Source organism: Magnolia sinica, chromosome 2, assembly GCF_029962835.1.
Source record: "Magnolia sinica isolate HGM2019 chromosome 2, MsV1, whole genome shotgun sequence".
Lineage (NCBI taxonomy): Eukaryota > Viridiplantae > Streptophyta > Magnoliopsida > Magnoliales > Magnoliaceae > Magnolia > Magnolia sinica.
Genome location: NC_080574.1, coordinates 109,983,388 through 110,011,374, shown reverse-complemented (window position 1 = coordinate 110,011,374; position 27,987 = coordinate 109,983,388). Strand labels below are relative to the sequence as shown.

Here is a 27,987-nt window from a genome sequence, read left to right as displayed (position 1 = left end):
TCGGGTTCGGGTTCGGGATTGGGTTTAGGTTTGGGTTTTCAAGTTTAGGTTTAGGTTTATGTTAGGGAGTTGAGATTAGGATTAGGTGTAGGTTTAAGTTTAGGGATTTGAGAATACATTTAGGTTTTAGGTTTAGGTTTAGGTTAGGGAGTTGAGATTAGGATTAGGTGTAGGTTTAAGTTTAGGGATTTGAGAATACATTTAGGTCTTAGGTTTAGGGAATTGAGAATAGGTTAAGGTTTAGGGATTTAAGAATAGGTTTAGGTTATAGGTTTAGGTTTAGGTTATGGTTATATGTTAAGGTTAAGGTTATAGGTTTAGATTTAGGTGAAGTTTATAGGTTTGGGTTTAGGTTAGGTTATAGGTTTTTGATTAAGGGTTAGGTTATAGTTATAGGTTTTGGGATTTGAGAATAGGTTTAGGTTATATGTATAGGTTTAGGTTAGGTTATAGGTTATAGCTTTAGGGAATTGAGAATAGGTCAAGGTTTAGGTTTAGAAAATCGCGTTCGGGTTCGGGATCGGGTTTAGGTTTGGGTTTTCAAGTTTAGGTTTAGGTTTAGGCTAGGGAGTTGAGATTAGGATTAGGTGTAGGTTTAGGTTTAGGGATTTGAGAATACATTAAGGTTTAAGTTTAGGTTTAGGGATTTGAGAATAGGTTTAGGTTATAGGCTTAGGTTTAGGTTTAGGTTTAGGGATTTGAGAATAGGTTTATGTTATAAGTTTAGGTTTAGGTTATGCTAATATCTTAAGGTTAAGGTTATAGGTTTAGGTTTAGGTGAAGTTTATAGGTTTAGGTTTAGGTTAGGTTGTGGGATTTTGGTTAAGGTTTAGGTTATAGTTATAGGTTTTGGGATTTGAGAGTAGGTTTAAGTTATAAGTATAGGTTTAGGTTAGGTTATAGGTTATAGCTTTAGGGAATTGAGAATAGGTCAAGGTTTAGGTTTAGGAAATCGGGTTCGGGTTCGGGATCGGGTTTAGGTTTGGGTTTTCAAGTTTAGGTTTAGGTTTAGGCTAGGGAGTTGAGATTTGGATTAGGTGTAGGTTTAGGTTTAGGGATTTGAGAATACCTTAAGGTTTAGGTTTAGGTTTAGGGATTTGAGAATAGGTTTAGGTTATATGCTTAAGTTTAGGTTTAGGGATTTGAGAATCGGTTTAGGTTATAGGTTTAGGTTTAGGTTAAGGTAATATATTAAGGTTTAGGTTTTAGGTTTAGGTTTAGGTGAAGTTTATATGATTAGGTTAAGGTAAGGTTATAGGTTTTCGGTTAAGGTTTAGGTTATAGTTATAGGTTCTGGGATTTGAGAATAGGTTTATGTTTGGTTATAGGTTGTAGATTTAGGGAATTGAGATTAGGTCAAGGTTTAGGTTTAGCAAATCGGGTTCGGGTCCGGGAAAGGGTTTAGGTTTGGGTTTTCAAGTTTAAGTTTAGGTTTAGGATAGGGAGTTGAGATTAGGATTAGGTGTAGGTTTAGGTTTAAGTATTTGAGAATACATTAAGGTTTGGGTTTAGGTTTAGGGATTTGAGAATAGGTTTAGGTTATAGGTCTAGGTTTTGGTTTAGGGATTTAAGAATAGGTTTAGGTTATAGGTTTAGGTTTAGTTGAAGTTTATAGGTTTAGGTTAGGTTAGGTTATAGGTTTTTAGTTAAGGTTTAGGTTATAGTTATAGGTTTTGGGATTTGAGAATAGGTTTAGGTTATAAGTATAGGTTTAGGTTAGGTTATAGGTTATAGCTTTAGGGAATTGAGAATAGGTCAAGGATTAGGTTTAGGAAATCGGGTTCGGGTTCGGGATCGGGTTTAGGTTTGGATTTTCAAGTTTAGGTTTAGGTTTAGGCTAGGGAGTTGAGATTAGGATCAGGTGTAGGTTTAGGATTAGGGATTTGAGAATACGTTAAGGTTTAGGTTTATGTTTAGGGATTTGAGAATAGGTTTGGGTTATAGGTTTGGGTTTAGGTTTAGGGATTTGAGAATAGGTTTAGGTTATAGCTTTAGGTTTAGGTTAAGGTTATATGTTAAGTTTTAGGTTATAGGTTTAGGTTTAGGTGAGGTTTATAGGTTTAGGTTTAGGTTAGGTTATAAGTTTTTGGTTAAGGTTTAGGTTATAGTTATAGGTTTTGGGATTTGAGAATAGGTTTAGGTTAGGTTATAGGTTATAGCTTTAAGGAATTGAGAATAGGTCAAGGTTTAGGTTTAGGAAATCGGGTTCGGGTTCGGGATCGAGTTTAGGTTTGGGTTTTCAAGTTTAGGTTTAGGTTTAGGCTAGGGAGTTGAGATTAGGATTGGGTGTAGGTTTAGGTTAAGGGATTTGAGAATACATTACAGTTTTGGTTCATGTTTAGGGATTTGAGAATAGGTTTAGGTTATAGGCTTAGGCTTAGGTTTAGGGATTTGAGAATATGTTTAGGTTATAGGTTTTGGCTTAGGTTAAGGTTATATGTTAAGGTTAAGGTTATAGGTTTGGTTTTAGGTGAAGTTTATAGGTTTAGGTTTAGGTTAGGTTATAGGTTTTTGGTTATGGTTCAGGTTATAGTTATAGGTTTTGGGATTTGAGAATAGGTTTAGGTTATAAGTATAGGTTTAGGTTAGGTTATAGGTTATAGCTTTATGGAATTGAGAATAGGTCAAGGTTTAGGTTTAGGAAATCAGGTTCGGGTTCGAGATCGGGTTTATGTTTGCGTTTTCAAGTTTGAGTCTAGGTTTAGGATAGGGAATTGAGATTAGGATTAGGTGTAGGTTTAGGTTTAGGTATTTCAAAATACATTAAGGTTTAGGTTTCGGTTTTGGGATTTGAGAATAGGTTTAGGTTTTGGTTTAGGGATTTGAGAATAGGTTTAGGTTATAGGTTTAGGTTTAGGTTAAGCTTATAGGTTTAGGTTTAGGTGAAGTTTATAGGTTTAGGTTAGGTTAGGTTATAGGTTTTTGGTTAAGGTTTAGGTTATAGTTATAGGTTTTGGGATTTGAGAATAGGTTTAGTTTAGGTTATAGGTTATAGCTTTAGGGAATTGAGAATAGGTCAAGGTTTAGGTTTAGGAAATCGGGTTTGGGTTCGGGATCGGGTTTAGGTTAGGGTTTTCAAGTTTAGGTTTAGGTTTAGGCTAGGGAGTTGAGATTAGGATCAGGTGTAGGTTTAGGTTTAGGGATTTGAGAATACATTAAGGTTAAGGTTTAGGTTTAGCGATTTGAGAATAGGTTTAGGTTATAGGTTTAGGTTTAAGGTTAAGGTTATATATTAAGTTTTAGGTTATAGGTTTAGGTTTAGGTGAAGTTTATAGGTTTTGGTTTAGGTTAGGTTATAGGTTTTCGGTTAAGGTTTAGGTTATAGTTATAGGTTTTGGGATTTAAAAATAGGTTTAGGTTATCAGTATAGGTTTAGGTTAGGTTATAGGTTATAGCTTTAGGGAATTTAGAATAGGTCAAGGTTTAGGTTTAGGAAATCGGGTTCGGGTTCGGGATCGGGTTTAGTTTTGGGTTTTCAAGTTTAGGTTGAGGTTTAGGCTAGGGAGTTGAGATTAGGATTAGGTGTAGGTTTAGGTTTAGGGATTTGAGAATACATTACGGTTTAGGTTTAGGTTTAGGGATTTGGGAATAGGTTTAGGTTATAGGCTTAGGTTTAGGTTTAGGGATTTGAGAATAGGTTTAGGTTATAGGTTTTGGTTTAGGTTAAGGTTATATGTTAAGGTTAAGGTTATAGGTTTAGATTTTGGTGAAGTTTATATGTTTAGGTTTAGGTTAGGTTATAGGTTTTTGGTTAAGGTTTAGGTTATAGTTATATGTTTTGGGATTTGAGAATAGGTTTAGGTTATAAGTGTAGGTTTAGCTTAAGTTATAGGTTATAGCTTTAGGGAATTGAGAATAGGTCCAGATTTTGGTTTACGAATTCGGTTTCGGGTTTGGGATCGTGTTTATGTTTGGGTTTTCAAGTTTAAGTTTTGGTTTAGTCTAAGGAATTGAGATTAGGATTAGGTGTAGGTTTAGGTTTAGGTATTTGAGAATACATTAAGGTTTAGGTTTAGGTTTAGGGATTTGAGAATAGGTTTAGGCTATAGGTTAAGGTTTTGGTTTAGTGATTTGAGAATAGGTTTAGGTTATAGGTTTAGGTTTAGGTTAAGGTTATAGGTTTAGGTTAGGTTAGGTTATACGTTTTTGGTTAAGGTTTAGGTTATAGTTATATGTTTAGGGATTTGAGAATATGTTTAGGTTATAAGTATAGGTTATAGCTTTAGGGAATTGAGAATAGGTCAAGGGTTAGGTTTAGGAAATCAGGTTCGGGTTCGGGATCGGGTTTAGGTTTGGGTTTTCAAGTTTAGGTTTAGGTTTTGGCTAGGGAGTTGAGATTAGGATCAGGTGTAGGTTTAGGTTTAGGGATTTGAGAATACATTAAGGTTTAGGTTTATGTTTAGGGATTTGAAAATAGGTTTAGGTTATAGGTTGGGGTTTAGGTTTAGGGATTTGAGAATAGGTTTAGGTTATAGGTTTAGGTTTAGGTTAAGGTAATATGTTAAGTTTTAGGTTATAGGTTTAGGTTTAGGTGAAGTTTATAGGTTTTGGTTTAGGTTAGGTTGTTGGTTTTTGGTTAAGGTTTAGGTTATAGTTATAGGTTTTGGGATTTGAGAATAGGTTTAGGTTATAAGTATAGGTTTAGGTTAGGTTATAGGTTATAGCTTTAAAGAATTGAGAATAGGTCAAGGTTTAGGTTTAGGAAATCGGGTTCGGGTTCGGGATCGAGTTTAGGTTTGGGTTTTCAAGTTTAGGTTTAAGTTTAGGCTAGGGAGTTGAGATTAGGATTAGGTGTAGGTTTAGGTTAAGGGATTTGAGAATATATTACGGTTTAGGTTTATGTTTAGGGATTTGAAAATAGGTTTAGGTTATTGGCTTAGGTTTAGGTTTAGGGATTTGAGAATAGGTTTAGGTTATAGGTTTTGGTTTAGGCTAAGGTTATATGTTAAGGTTAAGGTTATAGGTTTAGATTTAGGTGAAGTTTATAGGTTTAGGTTTAGGTTAGGTTATAGGTTTTTGGTTAAGGTTTAGGTTATAGTTATAGGTTTTGATATTTGAGAATAGGTTTAGGTTATAAGTATAGGTTTAGGTTAGGTTATAGGTTATAGCTTTAGGGAATTGAGAATAGGTCAAGGTTTAGGTTTAGGAAATTAGGTTCAGGTTCGAGATTGGGTTTATGTTTGCATTTTCAAATTTAAGTCTAGGTTTAGGCTAGGGAATTGATATTAGGATTAGGTGTAGGTTTAGGTTTAGGTATTTCAGAATACATGAAGGTTTAGGTTTCAGTTTAGGGATTTGAGAATAGGTTTAGGTTTTGGTTTAGGGATTTGAGAATAGGTTTAGGTTATAGGTTTAGGTTTAGGTTAAGGTTATAGCTTTAGGTTTAGGTGAAGTTTATAGGTTTAGGTTAGGTTAGGTTATAGGTTTTTGGTTAAGGTTTAGGTTATAGTTATAGGTTTTGGGATTTGAGAATAGGTTTAGTTTAGGTTATAGGTTATAGCTTTAGGGAATTGAGAATAGGTCAAGGTTTAGGTTTAGGAAATCGGGTTTGGGTTCGGGATCGGGTTTAGGTTTGGTTTTTCAAGTTTAGGTTTAGGTTTAGGCTAGGGAGTTGAGATTAGGATCAGGTGTAGGTTTAGGTTTAGGGATTTGAGAATACATTAAGGTTTAGGTTTAGGTTTAGGGATTTGAGAATAGGTTTTGGTTATAGGTTTGGGTTTAAGTTTAGGGATTTGAGAATAGGTTTAGGTTATAGGTTTAGGTTTAAGGTTAAGGTTATATGTTAAGTTTTAGGTTATAGGTTTAGGTTTAGGTGAAGTTTATAGGTTTAGGTTTAGGGTAGGTTATAGGTTGTCGATTAAGGTTTAGGCTATAATTATAGGTTTTGGGATTTGAGAATAGGTTTAGGTTATAAGTATAGGTTTAGGTTAGGTTATAGGTTTTGGTTTAGGTGAAGTTTATAGGTTTAGGTTAGGTTAGGTTATAGGTTTTTGGTTAAGGTTTAGGTTATAGTTATAGGTTTTGGGATTTGAGAATAGGTTTAGTTTAGGTTATAGGTTATAGCTTTAGGGAATTGAGAATAGGTCAAGGTTTAGGTTTAGGAAATTAGGTTCAGGTTCGAGATTGGGTTTATGTTTGCATTTTCAAATTTAAGTCTAGGTTTAGGCTAGGGAATTGATATTAGGATTAGGTGTAGGTTTAGGTTTAGGTATTTCAGAATACATGAAGGTTTAGGTTTCAGTTTAGGGATTTGAGAATAGGTTTAGGTTTTGGTTTAGGGATTTGAGAATAGGTTTAGGTTATAGGTTTAGGTTTAGGTTAAGGTTATAGCTTTAGGTTTAGGTGAAGTTTATAGGTTTAGGTTAGGTTAGGTTATAGGTTTTTGGTTAAGGTTTAGGTTATAGTTATAGGTTTTGGGATTTGAGAATAGGTTTAGTTTAGGTTATAGGTTATAGCTTTAGGGAATTGAGAATAGGTCAAGGTTTAGGTTTAGGAAATCGGGTTTGGGTTCGGGATCGGGTTTAGGTTTGGTTTTTCAAGTTTAGGTTTAGGTTTAGGCTAGGGAGTTGAGATTAGGATCAGGTGTAGGTTTAGGTTTAGGGATTTGAGAATACATTAAGGTTTAGGTTTAGGTTTAGGGATTTGAGAATAGGTTTTGGTTATAGGTTTGGGTTTAAGTTTAGGGATTTGAGAATAGGTTTAGGTTATAGGTTTAGGTTTAAGGTTAAGGTTATATGTTAAGTTTTAGGTTATAGGTTTAGGTTTAGGTGAAGTTTATAGGTTTAGGTTTAGGGTAGGTTATAGGTTGTCGATTAAGGTTTAGGCTATAATTATAGGTTTTGGGATTTGAGAATAGGTTTAGGTTATAAGTATAGGTTTAGGTTAGGTTATAGGTTATAGCTTTAGGGAATTTTGAATAGGTCAAGGTTTAGGTTTAGGTTTAGGAAATCGGGTTCGGGTTCGAGATCGGGTTTAGGTTTGGGTTTTCAAGTTTAGATTGAGGTTTAGGCTAGGGAGTTGAGATTAGGATTAGGTGTTGGTTTAGGTTTAGGGATTTGAGAATACATTACGGTTTAGGTTTAGGTTTAGGGATTTGAGAATTGGTTTAGGTTATAGGCTTAGGCTTAGGTTTAGGGATTTGAGAATAGGTTTAGGTTATAGGTTTTGGTTTAGGTTAAGGTCATATGTTAAGGTTAAGGTTATAGGTTTAGGTTAGGTTATAGGTTTTTGGTTAAGGTTTAGGTTATAGTTGTAGGTTTTGGGATTTGAGAATAGGTTTAGGTTATAAGTGTAGGTTTAGGTTATGTTATAGGTTATAGCTTTAGGGAATTGAGAATAGGTTAAGGTTTAGGTTTAGGAATTCGGGTTCGGGTTTGGGATCGGGTTTATGTTTGGGTTTTCAAGTTTAAGTTTAGGTTTAGGCTAGGGAATTGAGATTAGGATTAGGTGTAGGTTTGGGTTTAGGTATTTAAGAATACATTAAGGTTTAGGTTTATGTTTAGGGAATTGAGAATAGGTTTTGGTTATAGGTTAAGGTTTTGGTTTAGGGATTTGAGTATAGGTTTAAGTTATTGGTTTAGGTTTAGGTTAAGGTTATAGGTTTAGGTTTAGGTGAAGTTTATAGGTTTAGGTTAGGCTAGGTTATAGGTTTTTGGTTAAGGTTTAGGTTATAGTTATAGGTTTAGGGATTTGAGAATAGGTTTAGGTTATAAGTATAAGTTTAGGTTAGGTTATAGGTTATAACTTTAAGGAACTGAGAATAGGTCAAGGTTTAGATTTAGGAAATCGGGTTCGGGTTCGGAATCGGGTTTAGGTTTGGGTTTTCAAGTTTAGGTTTAGGTTTAGGCTAGGGAGTTGAGATTAGGATCAGGTGTAGGTTTAGGTTTAGGGATTTGAGAATACATTAAGGTTTATGTTTAGGTTTAGGGATTTGAGAATATGTTTAGGTTATACGTTTGGGTTTAGGTTTAGAGACTTTAGAATAGGTTTAGGTTATAGGTTTAGGTGAAGTTTATAGGTTTAGGTTTAGGTTAGGTTATAAGTTTTTTGTTAAGGTTTAAGTTATAGTTATATGTTTTGGGATTTGAGAATAGGTTTAGGTTAGGTTATAGGTTATAGCTTTAGGGAATTGAGAATAGGTCAAGGTTTAGGTTTAGGAAATCGGGTTTATGTTTGGGTTTTCAAGTTTAAGTTTAGGTTTAGTCTAGGGAATTGAGATTAGGATTAGGTGTAGGTTTAGGTTTAGGTATTTGAGAATACATTAAGGTTTAGGTTTAGGTTTAGGGATTTGAGAATATGTTTAGGTTATAGGTTAAGGTTTTGGTTTAGGGATTTGAGAATAGGTTTAGGTTATAGGTTTAGGTTAAGGTTAAGGTTACACGTTTAAGTTATGTTAGGTTATATGTTTTTGGTTAAGGTTTAGGTTATAGTTACAGGTTTAGGGATTTGAGAATATGTTTAGGTTATGAGTATAGATTTGTCACGCCCCAGACTCGGTAACCGGATTCACAAGGAACCAGATGGCCGGTTCTGGCCGCAACAGCCTCCGTAGTACCCCATTCTCGGCTCCTGAAGCAGGTTCCGATCCTGGGATCCTACAAGGAGGATTTCCATAACAATATAACCATTTCCAATACGAGCATACCCAAGATCACAACAAGTAAATCTGAGAATAAAAAAGGCACTTATCACAAAATCCACTAAGAATTTGAACTTTTACAAGCTTACATGAGGTCCAAAAGGACATACATAAGATAATAGAAGAAAGAAAGGAAGGATGCAATACTGGGTCCTCAAGCTCAGCTCTAATCCAAACTCTGCCACTGCGACACCTGCCTAGGATCTCCTGCACGCATCAATCGTGCATAAGTTTATAGAAGCTTAGAGGGTGGTGTAAGTGTGTGATAATAGTGCACAGTAAGAATAATAGGAGATACAGGAAGGAGACATGCTCAATGAGAATATCACTAGCCTTACCAAGGCTTATCATGAATATGATGCAATGAGTACCGGACGCCATACCAAGGCAATGCATGAAGGGGCTTACATAACCAATACTAATGCGAAGCAAGTAATGCTAGTGCTCATAACCAAACCATATGTCAAGTATATTTCCAATCATAAGGAAATCACCGGGGTCCATTACACTACTGGATGACTACGGCTCTACAGACCTCGCACAGTTAAACGAGCGTAAGAGACCTTACTACCCGCCTATGGACAGCCAATCACTAGTAAGGCCTGACGGTAGCAGACCCATTCAAGAGCTGGTTAGACTCAGCCTAGCAATGCCTCTTTATATTAGGCGAGTAAGGCCACACCCCTATCCAATCGACTACATGACAGTAGGGGTTGTGGCCTAATGGTATAAGGCCCTCGTGTGCTCATACATTCCACTCAGTCACGGCGTTGGAGCAGATCCTTGGTACCATGGAAGTTTTGAGAATTTCACCCATGGGCATCCTTTGCACCCAGTGTGCTCAAGTAACATTTTCGGTGTCCAAATATGGTCATCCACGATGTATCTGTGGAGGCTACAACCCTGAAGTAAGGGCGATAATGCTCATATATTATGCAATGCTAGATGCATGAATCACACAATCAACTATGCATCAATTCTAAGCATCCAACGTGCTCAAGAGAGGATATTACGTCCCTCAAAAAGGCATCATGCAATGCCCAATGGCACAATCATAACCGCACATACAGTGTCATCCAAGCATACAATGATGCACATGGGCCATGAAGATGGGTCTAGGCGCATCATGCGGCGATATACAAAGTAAATTACATTCCTCCTATCCAAGAAGGAATCAAGACTAGGTACTTTGACAATATCCATAAGGAATCCCACCTCTAGTGGGGCCTATTTACCTGGGGTAGCCCACAAGGCTAAGCATACAACTACGGGTCTAAGTAATATAGAAATGAGCTTAGCAACTATCTAAGATAAGTATCCAATCACTTTTAAATACAACCGGACCTAGAGGGGTCCATAATAGGGACATTTAACCACCATTCCCCAAAAAGGCATATCTACCATGAACTATATGGATAAAAGGCCCAAGGCCTACATTTAAGATAAAAATAAAAGTAATTACATACATATATTCCTCATAATAGGCCATAAAAAGATATAATACCACTTTTAACAACATGGCTCTAAGAGGGGAATTAAGGCCCAAGGCCCAATTCCCAATGGCCATAGAATCCATGCATTAAGTTGGACTTGGTGGGCAACCCGCGTACACAATATACGGCCCAAAAATAGGTTTAAGTTTAGATGAAATGGGCCCCACTACATCAGCCCAATAACTAGCAATTTAAGTGGGCAACCAAGGGCCTAATACTATCCTTACCTTAGCCCACAAGTCCATCAAAATGGTGGAAGTCGGCCCAATGTATGGTTGGGCCAAGCTGGGAGCCCTGCCCAATCTGGGCTCACTAGATGTCCCAAAATTCTGATCTTAAGATGGGGGTCCTCATAAGATCACTAAAAGTGACCCAAAAGAATGCACTGATTAAGCCCAAGGATTATAAGAAAGCATAAGCATGTAACACGTACACAAGTTCTCAATATGGTGAGCCCCACAGCCAAATAAAGTTGTAACCATAAAATTGTACATCGAAGGCCCTTTAATAAACTTTTGGCCCATTTGACTTCTGGCCTGCTAAGGTCCAGAAATTAGTTGAGTATGTGGAAATAATCTCATGAAGGCCAACTATACTCACCGGGAAACCCCACCAGATGGAGAGTGTGTATATAACATGAAAAGATCAAGTGGGCCTGCTACTGGATTGTGAGTCCAACAGCAACCCAAGGCAGAGAGTGCTTCCACAATCGGGCGATCCAAGGCTTGGACGGCCTGGACCAAACATGCATTAAGGCAGGTTCTACATACATGCATATTGAGCCTTAAATAAATAGCCTAAGGTCTATGGTGGGCCTTTAACCACCCATAGAGAAACCTATGAGCTTACCTTAGGATCACCCAGGAGGACATCCAACCTCAACTGGTTTCCAAGAGGTAGCTCACCACTACCCATATAATGAAAGATCTAAGGCCTAAGCAATGCGTGGACTAGTAGGCCATACACCAAGCCCAAATCATAAGCCATATAGTGGGCCCTTAAGTAAGGTTTGGGCCCAACCACAAAGGTCATAATTCCACATATTGTGGTGGGCTTCATGGGCAGCCCAAGAATTCATTTACATGGGCAAGTTTCACATTTAACACAAGTGAGTTGGGCCTCACTTTTGGCCTAAGTACAGTGTCAGTTTAATGGGCAGCCAAGGGCCCGACTTCTTGTGTATCATTGCCCCTAAGCCCCTCACAATAGATAGGAGAGTATAGGCTCAAGATCAATGGGCCTATCCAAAAGAACCGAGTCCACAAGGCCTACTTGCTAACACAAACATGCATATACTATATCACATAATGGGCCCTAAAGAAATAGCCCAAAACAAAAGTCATCCAATTCATACATTATGGTGGGCTTGAGGGCAGCCCATAAACCCAAGAATACACATAGGCAAGGCCTATACTGACAGTGTGGGCCTTGCCACATCAGCCCAAAGACTTAGCAAGGCCCTCCACACTATACATTTATGTGGGCCCCGCAAGTCAGCCCATAATTAAGCATTTCATGAGGGCATCACGGCTAATAAATACATACGGTCAGCCTGTAGACGGCTCGTTGGGCCCGTGAAACAATAAGGTCAGGCCCTACACGATCTTGGGCTCAAGAAATAGGTTTTCAGCCCATTGGGCCTACAAACTACCAAAAATCTGGTTAAGGCTAAAACCCAACATCACCACAAAGGTGAGCCTTAAGAGCCACTAATTACGGCCAAAAATATCTAAGGAAATAAGGCAAGGAGTGTGTGCAATACTCCCTTAAATCTGGTGGGCCACAACAACTCCAAAACAATCCACTATGGAGCAAATTTGGGCCCCTTGTTGGAATTCCAGCCCACCCACTTCCTGGGCCTACTGGAATCCAGAAATTTATTTAATTCAGATGGGTTACTGGCCCATGGTGACCCACACATATCACAGTGGGTCCCACCAGATGAGAGGGGAATACACAACACACATTAGAAGTGGGCCATGCCGCTGGAATACAGGCCCAGCAACCGCCCAAGGTAGGGGCTTCCCGTGGTGGGTAGTCCTACGGGCCTGAGTATCTGGCCCAAAACTGACCCAAGTTTGCAGCCACACCACGATCAGTACAGGGGCCCGATGGCCATGAAAATTTACAAGATGGTCCTCCCATAGGTGGACCACGAATCCTCAAAATTTGGTGATTTTTGGACGATCAGAAGTATTTTAATTAATTTAAATAAATCAGATCATTAAGAAAATCTGGTGAATCGGGACACCTGGATGTGGTGATCCATTCCAGCACTTGTCACGCTGTACACAGGGCTCCATTGGCCCCAAAAAATTTTTAGGTGAGTCCCACCATGGGTGGACCACCTCTATGTAAATTTTCATGATTTTAGGATACTCAGAAGTATTTAAATTAATTTAAAGAATACAATCTATCCAGGGTGAAATATTGCTGGAATATAACTGTCCTGAATTTGGGCCATCCAATGGGTGGGTTCTGGGCCTCCAAAATTCCTGAAATTTGGACCCAAGGTCCCTCATCAAGCATAAAACAAGTTGACATCCAGAAATATGGCCCACCTTCTTAGAAATTATTTTTTTAATATTATTTTTATGGGACTATGCTGCTGGACTGCACAGCAGAAATTTCTGGCAGTCCAGTATGTTGGCTCACCCTTTTGGATGCCCAAATAGGATTCCTTGGCCCTGAAATTGTGTGGATAGGTCCTACCATGGGTGGTACTCCTCCCTACAAAAATTTAGGATTTTTGGGATAGTAAAAATATTTTATTTAACTCATGCAATTTATGGACAGCAAGGTCCAGATTTTTATTTTCCTGCTGCAGCAATGCTGCTGTCCCTGACTTTAGCACCCCATTTGAGTGGGCCCAGGTCTATGTAAGTTTGGAAAAATACAAGACCAACCTTCCTATACAAGTATACATTAAGGTGGGGTCCACAAAGGTGGCCCAGCATTTCAAAATCAGGCTGATATTTATGATTTTCCAGCAAACAGTGTGGCTGGACAGTCCAGAAAGAAATCTGGACCGTCCACCCTCCTTGGCCCACCCTTTTGGGTGATCAAATAGGGACATTTGAAGCTGAGGTTTAGCATACTTTTAGGTGGGGTCTATACCTCAAAGAAAAGTCTAAGAAATCAGGAAAAAGGAGACCACAAACAAGGCCTACAACACATACATTACAGCATAAAAAAATTCCAGCAATCTGGACAGCAACATGTTGCTGTCTAGATCAGCCCCAAAATTTAATAAATGGGAAATAAATCATAGATTCCATAAGGTGGGTTCCACCCTGATGTGTCACACAACTCCTAGGCCCAGTACCTCCCCAAGAAAATCCATAAAATCAGGCCCAAAGGCTTTCCAAATCAAGCAGCAAAACTAGGCAGCACAGTTGGGCCTGGGTGTCCAACAACTTGGGCCTGGATGTCCCAAAATTTAAAAATTCTGGTTGCATGGCACATCAGGTGGGCCACATAATCATTACATCCAAACCATAGAAAGTGGAGAAGAGAAGAATAAAGGAAATCTCATCAAGATGGGGTCCATGGAGAATGGCCCCATCAAGATCACATGCATGCAAGTGATGGCTAAAAAGACCTTATCCAAGGAGTGGTGGACCTTCACCATTGATGTGGTGAGTCCTACACTCTCCATATGAAGCAACAAAAGATCTATGACAATAAGAATCATGCAATCTATCCTACATGCTCACCCACTTGTTGGATCTTCAAGATTCTTCAACCACCATGCTCCTTAAGCTACAAGGAAGGAGGTTCAATGGTGATGATGGATCTTTGATGGTTAGATCTAGGGGAGAAGAAGAGGATAGAGGGCTGGAAAAATTCAGCAATGGAGGACATTTGCAAAGAGGAGAAGAGAGAAATGAAGAAAGAGAGAGGGAGATGAGAGAGTTTCTAAGGTTGAAATGATTGCTTTCTTAGAAAAAGATGAATTTTTGAAAAGAGAAATAATCATTGCTCATGGGATAAGGTGGCTCATCATTGCCTAGAGAAGCTAATCTCATCATGGTTTTCTTGAGAAAAGAAGCCATCATTGCTAGGCTAAAGGTGGCTTACATTGGGAATAGTGCACATGGGGAAATGTGCAATCAGGTGGGTCCCACCAAAAATGCAATCAACGGTCCAAATAATGCGCGGCCCATAACTTTTGATGGACATGCCGGATTTACGCATGAGACGCGGCACTGGAATCGCGGCGACGATGCGGTCGGAATGGCATAGGTCTTGGGTCAATCCGAGTTGGGTCTACATGACCAAACTCGAGGGTGACCGCAATCACTATCCGAAGGTCGCGGTTCGTTGAAATTTAACCGGTAGGACCGCGGGACCAAAATACACGAGATGCATACTCACACACACACATGCAAACATGTGAACTCGGGTCAGGTCTCACAAGATTATAGCTTTAGGAAATTAAGAATGGGTCAAGGGTTAGGTTTAGGAAATCGGGTTCGGGTTCGGGATCGGGTTTAGGGTTGGGTTTTCAAGTTTAGGTTTAGGTTTAGGATAGGGAGTTGAGATTAGGATTAGGTGTAGGTTTAGGTTTAGGGATTTGAGAATACATTAAGGTTTAGGTTTATGTTTAGGGATTTGAGAATAGGTTTAGGTTATAGGTTGGGGTGTAGGTTTAGGGATTTGAGAATAGGTTTAGGTTATAGGTTTAGGTGTAGGTTAAGGTAATATGTTAAGTTTTAGGTTATAGGTTTAGGTTTAGGTGAAGTTTATAGGTTTTGGTTTAGGTTAGGTTATAGGCTTTTGGTTAAGGTTTAGGTTATAGTTATAGGTTTTGGGATTTGAGAATAGGTTTAGGTTAGGTTATAGGTTATAGCTTTAAAGAATTGAGAGTAGGTCAAGGTTTAGGTTTAGGAAATCGGGTTCGGGTTCGGGATGGAGTTTACGTTTGGGTTTTCGAGTTTAGGTTTAGGTTTAGACTAGGGAGTTGAGATTAGGATTAGGTGTAGGTTTAAGTTAAGGGATTTGAGAATACATTGCGGCTTAGGTTTATGTTTAGGGATTTGAGAATAGGTTTAGGTTATAGCCTTAGGTTTAGGTTTAGGGATTTGAGAATAGGTTTAGGTTATAGGTTTTGGTTTAGGCTAAGGTTATATGTTAAGGTTAAGGTTATAGGTTTAGATTTAGGTGAAGTTTGTAGGTTTAGGTTTAGGTTAGGTTATAGGTTTTTGGTTAAGGTTTAAGTTATAGTTATAGGTTTTGGGATTTGAGAATAGGTTTAGGTTATAAGTATAGGTTTATGTTAGGTTTTAGGTTATAGCTTTGGGGAATTGAGAATAGGTCAAGGTTTAGGTTTAGGAAATCAGGTTCAGGTTCGAGATCGGGTTTATGTTTGCGTTTTCAAATTTAAGTCTAGGTTTAGGCTAGGGAATTGATATTAGGATTATGTGTAGGTTTATGTTTAGGTATTTCAGAATACATTAAGGTTTAGGTTTCGGTTTAGGGATTTGAGAATAGGTTTAGGTTTTTGTTTAGGGATTTGAGAATAGGTTTAGGTTATAGGTTTAGGTTTAGGTTAAGGTTATAGGTTTTGGTTTAGGTGAAGTTTATAGGTTTAGGTTAGGTTAGGTTATAGGTTTTTGGTTAAGGTTTAGGTTATAGTTATAGGTTTTGGGATTTGAGAATAGGTTTAGTTTAGGTTATAGGTTATAGCTTTAGGGAATTGAGAATAGGTCAAGGTTTAGGTTTAGGAAATCGGGTTTGGGTTCGGGATCGGGTTCAGGTTTGTGTTTTCAAGTTTAGGTTTAGGTTTAGGATAGGGAGTTGAGATTAGGATCAAGTGTAGGTTTCGGTTTAGGAATTTGAGAATACATTAAGGTTTTGGTTTAGGTTTAGGGATTTGAGAAAAGGTTTAGGTTATAGGTTTGGGTTTAAGTTTAGGGATTTGAGAATAGGTTTAGGTTATAGGTTTAGGTTTAAGCTTAAGGTTATATGTTAAGTTTTAGGTTATAGGTTTAGGTTTAGGTGAAGTTTATAGGTTTAGGTTTAGGGTAGGTTATAGGTTTTCGGTTAAGGTTTTGGTTATAATTATAGGTTTTTGGATTTGAGAATAGGTTTAGGTTATAAGTATAGGTTTAGGTTAGGTTATAGGTTATAGCTTTAGGGAATTTTGAATAGGTCAAGGTTTAGGTTTAGGTTTAGGAAATCAGGTTCGGGTCCGAGATCGGGTTTAGGTTTGGGTTTTCAAGTTTAGGTTGAGGTTTAGGCTAGGGAGTTGAGATTTGGATTAGGTGTAGGTTTAGGTTTAGGGATTTGAGAATACATTACGGTTTAGGTTTAGGTTTAGGGATTTGAGAATTGTTTAGGTTATAGGCTTAGGTTTAGGTTTAGGGATTTGAGAATAGGTTTAGGTTATAGGTTTTGGTTTAGGTTAAGGTCATATGTTAAGGTTATGGTTATAGGTTTAGATTTTTGTGAAGTTTATAGGTTTAGGTTTAGGTTAGGTTATAGGTTTTTGGTTAAGGTTTAGGTTATGGTTGTAGGTTTTGGGATTTGAGAATAGGTTTAAGTTATAAGTATAGGTTTAGGTTAGGTTATAGGTTATAGCTTTGGGGAATTGAGAATAGGTCAAGTTTTAGGTTTAGGAAATCAGGTTCAGGTTCGAGATCGGGTTTATATTTGCGTTTTCAAATTTAAGTCTAGGTTTAGGCTAGGGAATTGATATTAGGATTATGTGTAGGTTTATGTTTAGGTATTTCAGAATACATTAAGGTTTAGGTTTCGGTTTAGGGATTTGAGAATAGGTTTAGGTTTTGGTTTAGGGATTTGAGAATAGGTTTAGGTTATAGGTTTAGGTTTAGGTTAAGGTTATAGGTTTAGGTTTAGGTGAAGTTTATAGGTTTAGGTTAGGTTAGGTTATAGGTTTTTGGTTAAGGTTTAGGTTATAGTTATAGGTTTTGGGATTTGAGAATAGGTTTAGTTTAGGTTATAGGTTATAGCTTTAGGGAATTGAGAATAGGTCAAGGTTTAGGTTTAGGAAATCGGGTTTGGGTTCGGGATCGGGTTCAGGTTTGTGTTTTCAAGTTTAGGTTTAGGTTTAGGATAGGGAGTTGAGATTAGGATCAGGTGTAGGTTTAGGTTTAGGAATTTGAGAATACATTAAGGTTTAGGTTTAGGTTTAGGGATTTGAGAAAATGTTTAGGTTATTGGTTTGGGTTTAAGTTTAGGGATTTGAGAATAGGTTTAGGTTATAGGTTTAGGTTTAAGGTTAAGGTTATATGTTAAGTTTTAGGTTATAGGTTTAGGTTTAGGTGAAGTTTATAGGTTTAGGTTTAGGGTAGGTTATAGGTTTTCGGTTAAGGTTTAGGTTATAATTATAGGTTTTGGGATTTGAGAATAGGTTTAGGTTATAAGTATAGGTTTAGGTTAGGTTATAGGTTATAGCTTTAGGGAATTTTGAATAGGTCAAGGTTTAGGTTTAGGTTTAGGAAATCAGGTTCGGGTTCGAGATCGGGTTTAGGTTTGGGTTTTCAAGTTTAGGTTGAGGTTTAGGTTAGGGAGTTGAGATTTGGATTAGGTGTAGGTTTAGGTTTAGGGATTTGAGAATACATTACGGTTTAGGTTTAGGTTTAGGGATTTGAGAATTGTTTAGGTTATAGGCTTAGGTTTAGGTTTAGGGATTTGAGAATAGGTTTAGGTTATAGGTTTTGGTTTAGGTTAAGGTCATATGTTAAGGTTATGGTTATAGGTTTAGATTTTTGTGAAATTTATAGGTTTAGGTTTAGGTTAGGTTATAGGTTTTTGGTTAAGGTTTAGGTTATAGTTGTAGGTTTTGGGATTTAAGAATAGGTTTAGGTTATAAGTGTAGGTTTAGGTTAGGTTATAGGTTATAGCTTTAGGGAATTGAGAATAGGTCAAGGTTTTGGTTTTCGAATTCGGGTTCGGGTTTGGGATCGGGTTTATGTTTGGGTTTTCAAGTTTAAGTTTTGGTTTAGGCTATGTAAGACCCGTGTCCTAATCCGTACTGTTCCGTTGGCTTCCGCGGTCCTTTCGGTCAAATTTCGACAACCTTCGCACCATATCCGGTGTTTGCGCAAGATCCTAGGCCAGGTCCCGCGCATCGACGTCGGCTTGATCCGAAAGTTATATCACAGCGACTGCATCGTCGCCGCGGTTCCAACGCCGTTACTTGCGCACCGAACCGATACCCAGGCAAGAAGATGCCGATCAGCGTTTATTCCGAAGAAACACCGCGCGTTACGGATTTCGAGGGAATCTCTACGCAATAAGTCCCATCAATCAACATTTAATGCATCCCATACATCAAGTACATCACCCCATCCCCTCTTTTTTCAAAGAATCTACCCTCTTTCCACTCACCACTCCTCTTTTTCCCATTTTCAACATCCACCATACCCCTTTTTCAACTTTTCAACCCAAACCATCACCCATCACACCTCACCCATCCATATCTCCTCTCTCTCTCTCTCATTTCTCAAATCTCCAAGCAACTCAACCCCAAGCCTCATACGTCCAAGCTCCCATCTCCCTCTCAAGTGTGGTCCACCTTCCATCATCCATCTACACCCTCCCATCTCTCATCCACACCATTAATCCCCCATCATCCACCATCCAAGGCATAGGCAAGGTGCATTTGAAGCCAAGGGAGCAAGGAGAAGGAAGATAAGGTGGGTGATCCACCGTCATTTCTCCTATTTTTTTGGGCCACATGTGGTGGGACCCGTTTGATGTATGCATGTATGAAATGGAGGGCCCATAGAGGCGGGGTCCCTCCTCTATCTCACCGTGTATCTCTCTCTATTTCTCTCTCTTTCCCTCTCTTTCTCTCTTCCTTAGAATGAAGTGGGCCCCACCAATATATTAAATCTACTCCATCCATCAAATAGGGTGGCCCACCTCATTTTAGGAGAGATCCACCCCCTATTTAGAGTAAATGATATATTATAATATTTTATTAATATTTATATATATGGTAGGCCATGATCATGTGGGACCTACCTTGATGAACATGGGCCACTCACGCGTGGGACCCACCATGAGGCAGTGTTTATCCAAACCGTCCAGCGTCCAGAGACGCTGGACGTAGGCATGGCTAATAAAAAAAAGGAAGAAAAAGTTACTTTTTAGTGGACTGCTCATGCAGGCCCCACCTTGATGTATGTATGTGATCCACACCGTCCAATCTATTCTCCAGTCTTCTTTAGGCGTTGAGCCAAAATTTTAAGGCGATCTGATCATCAGATGGGCCATACCATCTAAAACTATGTAAAGACATGCCAGATCATAAAAGTACTCGGTGGGACTCACCTGAAGTTTGGATGCAGGTGAAACTAGTTCTGGACGGGTAGAACAGAGGGATACACATAATGGGTGGGCTGGATTGTGAATCACATCTCGGTGGGCCCCAAAACAAAAATAATAATAATAAAAAAAAAAAAAAAAAATTTAAAGCAGCAGCAGCGTGACGAGCCGACGGTCGCTGGGGCCTCACGGCTCCAGCTGTGGGCCCCCACGGTGATGAGTTTCGATCATCAACACCGAGCATTTGATGGGTCCCCTTTGATTATGGTCTGTCCCCAAAAATCGGCCGTACACTGATCTCAAGTGGGCCACACCATCCAAAAATCATGTGAATATATGCCTAAAACATATAAAATTATTTGGTGGGGCCGACCTGAAATTTGGATGCGGTTGAAACTTGGTTTGGATGGTCAACCAGGTGGGACACACATGATGGGTGGACTGGATTTGCAAATCACATTACAGTGGACCCCCAGGTCCACGTGACCTTACAAACAGGTTGGCTAGCAAATAAATATTACCATGGGCTAGGCCCACGTGACCCTATCCACGGGTTGCATGGCAAATAAACATCCTGGTGGGCCCCCTGGTCCCGTGACCTTATGAATAAGTTGGATTTCCAATAAACATTTCAGTGGGCCTTACCCAAGGTCCAAGTGACCTTATGAATAGGTTGGATTTCAAATAAATATTATGGTGGGCCCTAGGCCCATGTGATGGAGCCATATTGATGTATTTCTGGCCGTTGGGGAGGCCCACCTTGATATATATATAAGGCCCATGAGATTAGGCCCATTCGACGTATTGGTGGCCCGTTGTCGAGGCCCACTCTGATATATTAAGGCCCATGTTACGAGACCCATTGTGATGTTTTCAAAGGCCCATGGAGTATGACCCATTGCAATGTACATGAGGCCATTGATGCGGCTCACTTGACTTATATAAGGCCCATATGAGGCAGCCCACTTAATGAACCTAAGGCCATGGGGACGAGGCCCAATAAGATGTAAATAGGTCCATTACAATATGTGATTCATGGAAGGCCATTCCTTGGGAGCGATGTTGGTTTGACGTCCACATTGATAATGTTGGTTAAATGTCCGCATTATAGCTCTCCCTAAGGCCCACTGATAGGCCCATAATTATGGTAAGTAGGCCGTCTAGGGCCATCTCCATTATACCTAAAGCCCATCTCTTTATACATGTTTAGTATAGATCTATGATTCATGATCATTCGCACCATATGTATGCCTGATATGAGGAGTGACCAATCATAGCATATGCCTTCGGCCGGACTGTTTGGGCTCCCTGATAGGCGGAGTTACCCCATATAAGTGCATGGTACACGCGAGACTGTTGCATGACTGAGAGTGTGATTCATGCACTTGCATTTGTGTGATTGTAGTCACTGTATGCCCTAGCGACATCAGGGCCATAGCCTTCACAGACACATCGTGGATGGCAGGCTTGGATACCGGAAATACTTGGTTCTAGCATACGGGCGCCATAGATGTCCCTGGGTGAAAATCCCTAAACCCGATGGTACTAGAGGATGACTCCAACGTCGAGACCGAGTGGATATACGAGTGCATGAGGGCCGAATACCAGGAGGCCGCGTCTCCCACTGTGTCGTGGTCGGTTGGAAAGGAGTGTGGCCTTACTCGCCCGAGGGTAGGGGGCAATACTAGGCTGAGTTTGACCAGCTCGCGAATGGGTCCGCTATCGACGTGCCAGATAGGTATTGGCAGACTATTGGTCAGGCGGATAGTGAGGTTTCTTACGCTCACTTGGACTGTGCGGCTAGGAGAGCGACAGTGCCATTTGGAGTGTATTGAACCTCGGTGATTATCCTGAATGAGAACTGAACTGATACATGTTGAGGATTGGCATGCTTGAGTTGCATTCATATCTTGCACCGCATAGCCTTGGTACGGCTGATTGCATTCATGTACTCATCACCATGATTCTGCATTACTCTGACCTTGCATTTTGAGCACGCTTATATTGCGCACATACTTACACCACCCTCTAAGCTTTCTATAAGCTTATGCACAATTGATGCGTGCAGGTGACGCCAGGATGCAGTCGCAGCCATAGTCTCGCCTTAGTTGGAGCGTGCAGCCGAGCTTCTGGAGTTTTGTTTCTTTTGTTGCATTGTATTTCCCCTTTCTGCCGCATTGTACTCAAAAGTTTTTGATCATAGTAGATTTTGTGGTGGTGTTCTTGTGGTTATTATTTGTGGGTTATGCTTTTGTTATGCTCATTATGAATCAGACTGATGACTTGAAATCCTCCTTGTAGTATCCCAGGATCGGAACCTGGTGAATGGGTGCCGGGATCCGAAAATGGGGTTCTATGGAGGCTGTCGGCGCCGGATTCGGCGATCGGGAATTTTGTGAGCCCGGTTTCCAAGTTCGGGGCGTGACAGGCTAGGGAATTGAGATTAGGATTTGGTGTAGGTTTGGGTTTAGGTATTTGAGAATACATTAAGGTTTAGGCTTAGGTTTAGGGATTTGAGAATAGGTTTAGGTTATAGGTTAAGGTTTTGGTTTAGGGATTTAAGAATAGGTTTAGGTTATAGGTTTAGGTTTAGGTTAAGGTTATAGGTTTAGGTTTAGGTGAAGTTTACAGGTTTAGGTTAGGTTAAGTTATAGGTTTTTGGTTAAGGTTTAGGTTATAGTTATAGGTTTAGGGATTTGAGAATAGGTTTAGGTTATAAGTATAGGTTTTAGGTTATAGGATATAGCTTTAGGTGAATTTTATAGGTTTAGGTTTAAGAAATCAGGTTCGGGTTCGGAATCGGGTTTAGGTTTGGGTTTTCAAGTTTGGGTTTAGGTTTAGGTTAGGGAGTTGAGATTAGGATCAGGTGTAGGTTTAGGTTCAGGTATTTGAGAATATATTAAGGTTTAGGTTTAGGTTTAGGGATTTGAGAATATGTTTAAGTTATAGGTTTGGGTTTAGGTTTAGGGATTTGAAAATAGGTTTAGGTTATAGGTTTAGGTGAAGTTTATAGGTTTAGGTTTAGGTTAGGTTATAAGTTTTTTGTTAAGGTTTAGGTTATAGTTATATGTTTTGGGATTTGAGAATAGGTTTATGTTAGGTTATAGGTTATAGCTTTAGGGAATTGAGAATAGGTCAAGGTTTAGGTTTAGGAAATCGGGTTCGGGTTCGGGTTCGGGTTTAGGTTTGGGTTTTCAAGTTTAGGTTGAGGTTTAGGGTAGGGAGTTGAGATTAGGATTAGGTGTAGTTTGAGGTTTAGGGATTTGAGAATACATTACGGTTTAGGTTTAGGTTTAGGGATTTGAGAATTGGTTTAGGTTATAGGCTTAGGTTTAGGTTTAGGGATTTGAGAATAGGGTTAGGTTATAGGTTTTGGTTTAGGTTAAGGTCATATGTTAAGGTTAAGGTTATAGGTTTAGATTTTGGTGAAGTTTATAGGTTTAGGTTTAGGTTAGGTTATAGGTTTTTGGTTATGGTTTAGGTTATAGTTGTAGGTTTTGGGATTTGAGAATAGGTTTAAGTTATAAGTGTAGGTTTAGGTTAGGTTATAGGTTATAGCTTTAGGGAATTTAGAATAGGTCAAGGTTTTGGTTTAGGAATTTGTGTTCGGGTTTGAGATCGGGTTTATGTTTGGGTTTTCAAGTTTAAGTTTAGGTTTAGGCTAGGGAATTGAGATTAGGATTAGGTGTATGTTTGGGTTTAGGGATTTGAGAATTGGTTTAGGTTATAGGTTATGGTTTTGGTTTAGGGATTTGAGAATAGGTTTAGGTTATAGGTTTAGGTTTAGGTTAATGTTATAGGTTTAGGTTTAGGTGATGTTTATAGGTTTAGGTTAGGTTAGGTTATATGTTTTTGGTTAAGGTTTAGGTTATAGTTATAGGTTTAGGGATTTGAGAATAGGTTTAGGTTATAAGTATAGGTTTAGGTTAGGTTATAGGTTATAGCTTTAGGAAACTGAGAATAGGTCAAGGTTGAGGTTTAGGAAATCGGGTTCGGGTTTGTTATTTGGTTTAGGTTTGGGTTTTCAAGTTTAGGTTTAGGTTTAGGCTAGGGAGTTGAGATTAGGATCAAGTGTAGGTTTAAGTTCAGGGATTTGAGAATACATTAAGGTTTAGGTGTAGGTTTAGGGATTTGAGATTAGGTTTAGGTTATAAGTTTAGGTTTAGGTTATAGTTATAGGTTTTGGGATTTGAGAATAGGTTATAAGTTTAAGTTTAGGTTATAGTTAGGTTCAGGGATTTGTGAATACATTAAGGTTTAGGTTTAGGTTTAGGGATTTGAGAATATGTTTAGTTTATAGGTTTGGGTTTAGGTTTAGGGATTTGAGAATAGGTTTAGGTTATAGGTTTAGGTGAAATTTATAGTTTTAGGTTTAGGTTAGGTTATAAGTTTTTTGTTAAGGTTTAGGTTATAGTTATATGTTTTAGGATTTGAGAATAGGTTTAGGTTAAATTATAGGATATAGCTTTAGGGAATTGAGAATAGGTTAAGGTTTAGGTTTAGGAAATCGGGTTCGGGTTTAGGTTTGGGTTTTCAAGTTTAGGTTTAGGTTTAGGCTAGGGAGTTGAGATTAGGATTAGGTGTAGGTTTAGGTTTAGGGATTTGAGAATACATTAAGGTTTAGGTTTAGGTTTAGGGATTTGAGAATAGGTTTTGGTTATAGGTTTGGGTTTAAGTTTAGGGATTTGAGAATAGGTTTAGGTTATAGGTTTCGGTTTAGGTTAGGGTTATATGTTAAGTTTTAGGTTATAGGTTTAGGTTTAGGTGAAGTTTATAGGTTTAGGATTAGGTTAGGTTAAATGTTTTTGGTTAAGGTTTAGGTTATAGTTATAGGTTTTGGGATTTGAGAATAGGTTTAGGTTATAAGTATAGGTTTAGGTTAGGTTATAGGTTATAGCTTTAGGGAAATGAGAATAGGTCAAGGTTTAGGTTTAGGAAATCGGGTTCGGGTTCGCGACCAGGTTTAGGTTTGGGTTTTCAAGTTTAGGTATAGGTTTAGGCTAGGGAGTTGAGATTAGGATTAGGTGTAGGTTTAGGTTTAGGGATTTGAGAATACATTAAGGTTTTGGTGTAGGTTTAGGGATTTGAGAATAGGTTTACGTTATAGGTTTAGGTTTAGGGATTTAAGAATAGATTTAGGTTATAGGTTTAGGTCTTGGTTATAGTTATAGGTTTAGGTTTAGGTTAGGTTTGGTTATAGGTTTTTAGTTAAGGTTTAGGTTATGTTATAGGTTTTGGGATTTGAGAATAGTTTTAGGTTATAAGTATAGGTTTAGGTTAGGTTATAGGTTCTAGCTTTAGGGAATTGAGAATAGGTCAAGGTTGAGGTTTAGGAAATCGGGTTCGGGTTCGGAATTTGGTTTAGGTTTGAGTTTTCAAATTTAGGTTTAGGTTTAGGCTAGGGAGTTGAGATTAGGATTAGGTGTAGGTTTAAGTTCAGGGATTTGAGAATACATTAAGGTTAAGGTGTAGGTTTAGGGATTTGAGATTAGGTTTAGGTTATAAGTTTAGGTTTAGGTTATAGTTATAGGTTTTGGGATTTGAGAATAGGTTTAGGTTATAAGTATAGGTTTAGGTTAGGTTATAGGTTATACCTTTAGGGAATTGAGAATAGGTCAAGGTCTAGGTTTAGGAAATCGGGTTCGGGTTCGGGATCAGATTTAGGTTTGGGTTTTCAAGTTTAGGTTTAGGTTTAGGCTAGGGAGTTGAGATTAGGATTATGTGTAGGTTTAGGTTTAGGCATTTGAGAATACATTAAGGTTTAGGTTTCGGTTTTGGGATTTGAAAATAGGTATAGGTTATAGGTTTAGGTTTAGGTTTAGGGATTTGAGATTAGGTTTCAGTTATAAGGTTTAGGTGAAGGTTATATGTTAAGGTTAAGGTTATAGGTTTAGATTTAGGTGAAGTTTATAGGTTTAGGTTTAGGTTAGGTTAAATGTTTTTGGTTAAGGTTTAGGTTATAGTTATAGGTTTTGGGATTTGAGAATAGGTTTAGGTTATAAGTATAGGTTTAGGTTAGGTTATAGGTTATAGCTTTAGGGAATTGAGAATAGGTGAAGGTTTAGGTTTAGGAAATCGGGTTCGGGTTCGGAACTGGGTTTAGGTTAAGGTTTTCAACTTTAGGTTTAGGTTTAAGCTAGGGAGTTGAGATTAGGATTAGGTGTAGGTTTAGGTTTAGGGATTTAAGAATACATTAAGGTCTTGGTTTAGGTTTAGGGATTTGAGAATACATTAAGGTATAGGTGTAGGTTTAGGGATTTGAGAATAGGTTTAGGTTTAGGGAGTTGAGAATAGATTTAGGTTATAGGTTTAGGTCTTGGTTATAGTTATAGGTTTAGGTTTTGGTAATGTTTATAGGTTTATATTAGGTTCGGTTATAGGTTTTTAGTTAAGGTTTATGTTATAGTTATAGGTTTTGGGATTTGAGAATAGGTTTAGGTTATAAGTTTAGGTTAGGTTATAGGTTATAGCTTTAGGGAATTGAGAATAGGTCATGGTTTAGGTTTAGGAAATCGGGTTCGGGTTCGGGATCGGGTTTAGGTTTGGGTTTTCAAGTTTAGGTTTAGGTTTAGGCTAGGGAGTTGAGATTAGGATTATGTATAGGTTTAGGTTTAGGGATTTGAGAATACATTATGGTTTAGGGATTTGAGAATAGGTTTAGGTTATAGGCTTAGGTTTAGGTTTAGGGATTTGAAGTAGGTTTAGGTTATAGGTTTTGGTTTAGGTTAAGGTTATATGTTAATGTTAAGGTTATAGGTTTAGATTTAGGTGAAGTTTATGGGTTTAGGTTTGGGTTAGGTTAAATGTTTTTGGTTAAGGTTTAGGTTATAGTTATAGGTTTTGTGATTTGAGAATAGGTTTAGGTTATAAGTATAGGTTTAGGTTAGGTTATAGGTTATAGCTTTAGGGAATTGAGAATAGGTCAAGGTTTAGGTTTAGGAAATCGTGTTCGGGTTCGGGATCGGGTTTAGGTTTGGGTTTTCAAGTTTAGGTTTAGGTTTAGGCTATGGAGTTGAGATTAGGATTAGGTGTAGGTTTAGGTTTAGGGATTTGAGAATACATTAAGGTCTAGGTTTAGGTTTAGGGATTTGAGAATAGGTTTCGGTTTTGGTTTAGGAATTTGAGAATAGGTTTAGGTTATAGGTTTATGTTTAGGTTTAGGGATTTGAGAATAGGTTTAGGTTATAAGTTTAGGTTTAGGTTAAGGTTATAGGTTTAGGTTTAGGTGAAGTTTATTGGTTTAGGTTAGGTTAGGTTATAGGTTTTTGGTTAAGGTTTAGGTTATAGTTATAGGTTTTGGGATTTGAGAATAGGTTTAGGTTATAAGTATAGGTTTAGGTTAGGTTATAGGTTATACATTTAGGGAATTGATAATAGGTCAAGGTTTAGGTTTAGGAAATCGGGTTTGGGTTCCGGATCGGGTTTAGGTTTGGGTTTTCAAGTTTAGGTTTAGGTTTAGGCTAAGGAGTTGAGATTAGGATTATGTGTAGGTTTAGGTTTAGGCATTTGAGAATACATTAAGGTTTAGGTTTTGGTTTTAGGATTTGAGAATAGGTATAGGTTATAGGTTTAGGTTTAGGTTTAGGGATTTGAGAATAGGTTTGGGTTATAAGTTTAGGTTTAGGTGAAGTTATATGTTAAGGTTAAGGTTATAGGTTTAGATTTAGGTGAAGTTTATAGGTTTAGGTTTAGGTTAGGTTAAATGTTTTTGGTTAAGGTTTAGGTTGTAGTTATAGGTTTTGGGATTTAAGAATAAGTTTAGGTTATAAGTATAGGTTTAGGTTCGGTTATAGGTTATAGCTTTAGGGAATTGAGAATAGGTCAATGTTTAGGTTTAGGAAATCGGGTTCGCGTTCGGGATCGGGTTTAGGTTTGGGTTTTCAAGTTTAGGTTTAGGTTTAGGCCAGGGAGTGGAGATTAGGATTAGGTGTAGGTTTAGGTTTAGGGATTTGAGAATACATTAAGGTCTTGGTTTAGGTTTAGGGATTTGAGAATAGGTTTAGGTTTTGGTTTAGGGATTTGGGAATAGGTTTAGGTTATAGGTTTAGGTCTTGGTTATAGTTATAGGTTTTTGTTTAGGTGAAGTTTATAGGTTTAGGTTAGGTTAGGTTATAGATTTTTAGTTAAGGTTTAGGTTATAGTTATAGGTTTTAGGATTTGAGAATAGGTTTAGGTTATAAGTATAGGTTTAGGTTAGGTTATAGGTTTTAGCTTTAGGGAATTGAGAATAGGTCAAGGTTTAGGTTTAGGAAATCGGGTTTGGGTTCGGGATCGGGTTTAGGTTTGAGTTTTCAAGTTTAGGATTAGGTTTAGGCTAGGGAGTTGAGATTAGGATTGGGTGTAGGTTTAGGTTTAGGGATTTGAGAATACATTACTGTTTAGGGATTTGAGAATAGGTTTAGGTTATAGGCTTAGGTTTAGGTTTAGGGATTTGAAGTAGGTTTAGGTTATAGGTTATAGCTTTAGGGAATTGAGAATAGGTCAAGGTTTAGGTTTAAGAAATCGGGTTCGGGTTCTGGATCGGGTTTAGGTTTGGGTCTTCAAGTTTAGGTTTATTTT

General features: G+C 38.3%; 1 long non-coding RNA gene across 1 annotated transcript; it reads left to right on the top strand.

Moving 5' to 3' along the window:
- LOC131229925 (uncharacterized) lies at window positions 1-27,978 on the top strand. The gene is made up of 3 exons (XR_009163666.1): window positions 1-91; window positions 25,671-25,696; window positions 27,909-27,978. It is a non-coding gene; the product is annotated as an uncharacterized LOC131229925 (long non-coding RNA).
- The last annotated feature ends 9 nt before the right edge of the window (window positions 27,979-27,987 follow it).